The following is a 6166-nucleotide window of genomic DNA, read 5'->3' as shown; positions in this document are numbered from 1 at the left end:
TTTCCAAAAATACAACCCTGTATTTTGTTTATATATCTGAATTTCTCAAAAAAAAAAAAAAAAAAACTAACATTCCCCTTAAATTAAAAAAAAAATACTACAATTTAAATAATAATTTGATTGAATAAATAAAATACCACAAAACAAAAAACAATAAATGAACAATAATATTTATATATAAAAATAAACTTCTACTATAATTAATAACTATTACTTACTAAAAACACAAAACTTAAACTATATACAATAATAATTATAAAGAAAAACAAATTAAATCTTAAAAAAAAAATAAGACAAAAAAAAAATTAATTACTAAAACTAAAACTTTATGGGAAAAATTATTATAACGAATAAAATAAAGCTTGGCTTAAACCTTATTAAAATAATAAAAAAACCTTTTCTTATATAAGAAAAAAAAAACAAAATATATTTCTTATAAAATGTTCTCCTACTTTCTAATTTATTAAACTAACTTGCCCCTAACATTTTTTTTTTAATTTTTAATTAATAACATTTTTAAATTAAAAACTAATAGTTAGAATTCTTAAATTTTTTTAATAAACTCCAAACAAATTTTCTTTTTTAAAACAATTAAATACAGAAAAACCTAAACCTTGCGCCAATTTGTACATAAATTATTAACTCAAATAATGTAAATCATTAGAAGCGAAAGAAAAAGAAATTTAAAAATAATAATAAAAAATTGTTTAATTACTTAATAATATATATTTAAAAGTAATAAAGTAAAGAAAAACCCCGCGTACTGTTAAATTTTAAGATTTAGCAATTTAAGTAAAATTAAACAAATTTAATTTAAACTCTTAACTTATTTAAGTTAATATTTAAATATTAAGAAACAAATCTATAAATGAAAACAAATTAATAAAAGATTTTATAAAAAAAAAAAACTAAATAAAAAATATATGCGAAAATAAATTAAATTTTTTTATTAAAAAAAGTTTGCTATTAAAATTTTTAAACACTTTGTAAGTTTTTAAAAACAGCGGCTTTATAAAAAGGTAGGTTATGTTCGTAATAGATCACATCGATCAGGTAGGTTGTTAGTAATTATCACTTGTATTATCATATCATTTAATATACTACTGATCTGGAATAGACAGAGTATTTGTCCAAAGTCTAATCTAAAGACTACTCCTTAAAGTACTAGCAACTAGACTATTTAACAGACAACTTTATAGACTTGTAATAAAAAAACTAGTAGAAACAATATATTAGTCTTTAAAATAGTTAATAGACTAGACTAGTCAATAGCCTACACCATGGACTAGTCCATCGATACACAGAAGTCTTTGCAATAGACTGGACCTGTTCAAACTATATTTAATAGTTTAGTCCGTAAACTAGTCAATAGCATAGTACATATACGGGTCAGTAGACTATTCTAGATCAAGTAATTAACTAATCAATAGATTGGCCAATGAACTGGTCAATAGACTTAGGCAAAAGATGTGTTCATTGGAATGTTACTAGATGAGTTCTTGGACTTGGTCAATAGAAAAGTCAATATTGATGGCATAGAACTATTTAACAGACAAGTCAAGAGACATGACTCTTCCATAGACTAATCAATAGACTTGCAAAGAGACTAGTCAAGAGACATGGCAATAGACTCGACCGTAAACTAGTCAACATGTTAGTCAATAAACTAGTAGATGACAGGTCAACAGACCAAACAAGAGATGAGTCTTTAGACTTTTCAATAGACTAGTCCATGTACTAGTTAATACACTAATCTTTTAACAAAACCAATGAATAGACTAGTCAATAAACTATACAGTAGACTAGCAAATATACTACAAAGTTGACTAGTCAAAAGACTGATCGTTAGACAATAGACTTGTACATAGACTAATCAAAAGTCTTGTCAAAAGACTAGGCTAGTCAAAGTATGTGTCCGTAAATACTTTAATATTTAAGTTTACTGACTATGCAATAGACTAATTAATATATAAGTCTAGAGTAAAGATATTACATTATTCTACTCAATAGATAAATTCATAGACTAGTCAAGATATTAGTCCTTACACTAAACCATAGATAGATCAATAGACTAGCCCATACATCTTATATACGTCTGTAAATTAGTCCACATAATACTCAATAGACTAGTCTAAAAACTAGTCAAGAGACATGACAACAGACTAGTAAATTTTCAAAAGATCTGTCCATGTACACTTCAATATTTAAGTTCACTGACTATGCAATAGACTAATTAATATATAAGTTTAGAGTTAAGATATGAAGATACTCAATAGATAAGTTCATAGACTATTCAAGATATTAGTCCATACACTAAACCATAGATTGGTCAAAAGACTAGCCTATACTCCTTAAACAACATAAAAACTAGTCAATTGACTTAAAGACTCGCTCGTATACTAGACCACTTATTAGCCAATAAACTGGTTATTAGGTTAATTCAACCTAGAAAACGCCACATCGAAGCTATGCTAATTTTGTAGCTGTCAGGAGGAAATCTCAGAATACATATTGTGCAAATGTCCCACATTAAGGACTCGTTGAGAAAGAATCTTAGGTGCTGCAACACTTCCCTCAAAGGATATATTTAATCTCTCACCAATCAAACCTGTTATTCTCATACGTGAATTAAACCTATTATGGGTTGCACAAAAGATTCAAAACAGAGTCACAGTGCTTAGTACTCCCTCTCTCTCTCCCTCTCTAATCTTATCTAGTCTATAGACTATTTAATAGTCTAGTCCATAATCACGTCTGCAAACTAGTCCACATACTAGTGAACCCATGTGCTTAGTACTCCCTCTCTCTCTAAACTTATCTAGTCTATAGACTATTTAATAGTCTAGTCCATAATCACGTCTGCAAACTAGTCCACATACTAGTCAATAGACCAATCACCAGGATTGTCAATAGACTAATCAAAAGATATGACAATAGACTAATAGACTCGCTCTTAAACTAGTCCACATATTTGTCTGTAAAGTGGGGTTTAGGTTTGCCAATAGACTAGTCAGATGACAAGTTAACAGACCAAATAAGAGATTAGATTAGTCAATATACTAATCATTCGACCAACCAATACACTATAAAGTTGACTAGTCGAAAGACTTATCAGTGGTCTAGTCAATGTGTGATGAATTCATAAACTAGTCAATAGACTAGTTTGTGGTGTTCATTGACTATTTCATTCGTAGATCAGTTTACTGATTAGTGCATAGACTATTCTAGAGATCAGTCCATAGATCAATCCGTTGTCTAATCCATAGACCGGTACACACACTGGTCGCATTATACCACAGAGCTGGGTACGATTGTGTCTTTTAAGCTTCTGGAGAAATTCTTTACTGGATGGACTGATGCTGTCCCAAGGAGTTAAATACTTCAGCTCCCTTCAACTTAATATGACTTATAAGCTATGATTTGCATGGGGATCACTATCGGTAAGCTATGCTTTGGATGATACGGCTATAGATGCAAAACGATTAGATAAATTCTTCGGTTCTCGTCGTCTAGCAATGACTAGCTAAGGAATACAATCCAACGTAATAAATGCTTCAGCTCTTGGCCGATAAACCACTATTAATGGGACAATACGAATAATATACAATCAGATGAGGTCTAAACACTATTTAAGAATAACTACGGACTACTAACTGACGATATAAATGATTTAGTTCTTGGATATCGGCAACCCATGCTTTGGATGATACTGCTATAGATGTAATACCTAGAGATATATTCTTCGTTTCTCGTCGTCTAACAATGACTAGCTTAGGAATACAATCCAACGAGATAAATGCTTCGGCTCTTGGCCGACTAACTGCTTATTATGGGACAATACGAATTATATTTATGCAATACGATGAGATAAATTCTTTGGTTATTATCGTCTAATTATGACTAGATAAGGAATACAATCTAACGAGATAAATGCTTCAGCTCTTGGCCGACTAACTACTATTAATTGGACAAAACGAATAATAAACAATCTGGAGAGATAAGTGCTTAGGCTGTTAATCAATTAAACACTATTTAAGAATAGCTACGGACTACAAAACGACGGTATAAATATATCATACAATCGGACGAGATAAATGCTTTAATTGTCAATCGGCTAACAACAATTTGGGAAATATCTATGGTCTACAATCCGACGAGAAAAATGGTTCCGCACTCATCGGCTAATTCCTAAAAATAAGATAATATAATGTTATATAAGTGGTGATATAATGCTTCGGCTGTCAAACAGCTAACAACTACTTTATAATAGCTACGGATTAAAATCCTTCGAGATAAATGCTTCGGCTCTCGGTCGACTGAGAACGATGAAGTATGGACATCGGCCTCATCTGGATACTGTTTGGTGTCCTCGAACAGATGTTAACTTTATATTTAGTTTGGCAAAAAAGTCGTATAAATGTTTTTAAAACCACTTTAAACTTTTAGTAGTTTGCGGGTTTAAAATTTAATGACTTGTACTATTTACAATACTCATTAACTTTTATTATTACCTTTTGTTATTTAAATAAATACACGTAAATATAATAAATCGCAAATGTGATTTTTATTATAACATTTGTGTTTTTATAGTTTAAGTGCAGTTTTTTTCTTCGAAAGCCAAATGGCACAAATTTCAAAATAATTGCAACTATTCACAAACAAACAAACAAAATAAGTAGAAAACAGCAATAAAGCAAAACACTCGCGTGTTATGAACTATAAACAAAAACGAAAGCATATTTATAGGCTTTGAATATATTTCAAAAAGTGTTATATAGTTTTAGGAGGTCTTATGTAAAACTCTTTTTGCATTAAGGCATTATGTGTTTAGATGAGAAGAAATTACTTAGATTTAATTTCTTCTAATACTTAAGTACTAAGTACTCTATGGACACCTAAGTACTCTAGAAGTTCTTTAGGGAATTATCTTCAACTGTGCGGAATCATAAAAGTTTACAACAGACATTTGAATATTGTTAAGTCTGTGTTCTCTATTAAAACTGGAGACACTTTAATATTAGACAATTGATCAAGATAACTCGTACTTTATTAGATATCGATCAACCATATTTCCTTTTGAAGGAATGTGAGGGTGTAGGATACATATTAAGGCACATGGACCTGAATACTAGATGAATGAAAGTTTACTCTCAAACTAAGCAAGTGGAGCCCATTTTTAGGCATTTCAACATATATGTTGTCGTGCATGCTCAAGTATGTTTTGTTTCTTGTTTTAATCAAGTTTCTTTTGGTCTTTTCTTTTCAAATTTGTAAATGTATTTAAAAAAGCTTTAAACTAATATAAAATGTTTCTAAAACATTAGAAATTTTGGTAGGCGATTAATTTGACATTCCTTATATGAATTCACACACAAAGAAGAATAAAGGAACTGCTCAAAATAAAACCCTGTAGTTTTTAAGTTATCAATAAGTTCCTTAATCTAACACATCTAGTACGAATCGAAGTTTTGCATTTGTGGTCAAAGAATTCTTAGTTGAATGTCAAAATCTGAATTTCGTACCAAGATCTGCATGGCTTCGTTATAAAGCCCAGAGCTAGAAATATGGAGTGAGATTAAGTAAGAGACGCTAGTGGAAACATGAAGTCAGTAAAGAGTTAAGTCTACTTAAAATGATGAATATTAAAGTACGTACAAACTGGAAGGCAGGCATTCACCCACTCGTGTAGAGAAACATTTACATATGTACGTTCATTCATTTATTCAAATTGTTTAAAGAAGTGTAAAGAAACATGTGTTTTCCCCATTTTAATTTAATGACACACATACATGCACATTAAAAGGATTAAAGCAATTGAATTTCTTTCGAGCAAAAATACAACACCAACGAAAACAAACAAGAAAATTAAAGACTTACGAAAAAAGGATTAAAGAGAAAATTTAATTTAAAAAAGGGCTTTTTGTATTTTAGAAATTTTCATTAAGAAACTTATTTTAAATTGAATTTATATTAAATATAAATTCTTAGATCTTTGTTCTAGTTAAGTTAATGATCCGTTCTAGTTTAGTTCTATTTTAGTTCTAGTTCAGATATGGTTCAGTTCTAGTTCAGTTCTAGTTCAGTTCTAGTTCAGTTCTAGTTCAGTTCTAGTTCAGTTCTAGTTCAGTTCTAGTTCAGTTCTAGTTCAGTTCTAGTTCAGTTCTAG

This window comes from Lucilia cuprina, chromosome 2 (genome assembly GCF_022045245.1).
Source record: "Lucilia cuprina isolate Lc7/37 chromosome 2, ASM2204524v1, whole genome shotgun sequence".
Taxonomy (NCBI): domain Eukaryota; kingdom Metazoa; phylum Arthropoda; class Insecta; order Diptera; family Calliphoridae; genus Lucilia; species Lucilia cuprina.
Note: the sequence above shows the minus strand (reverse complement) of the source record.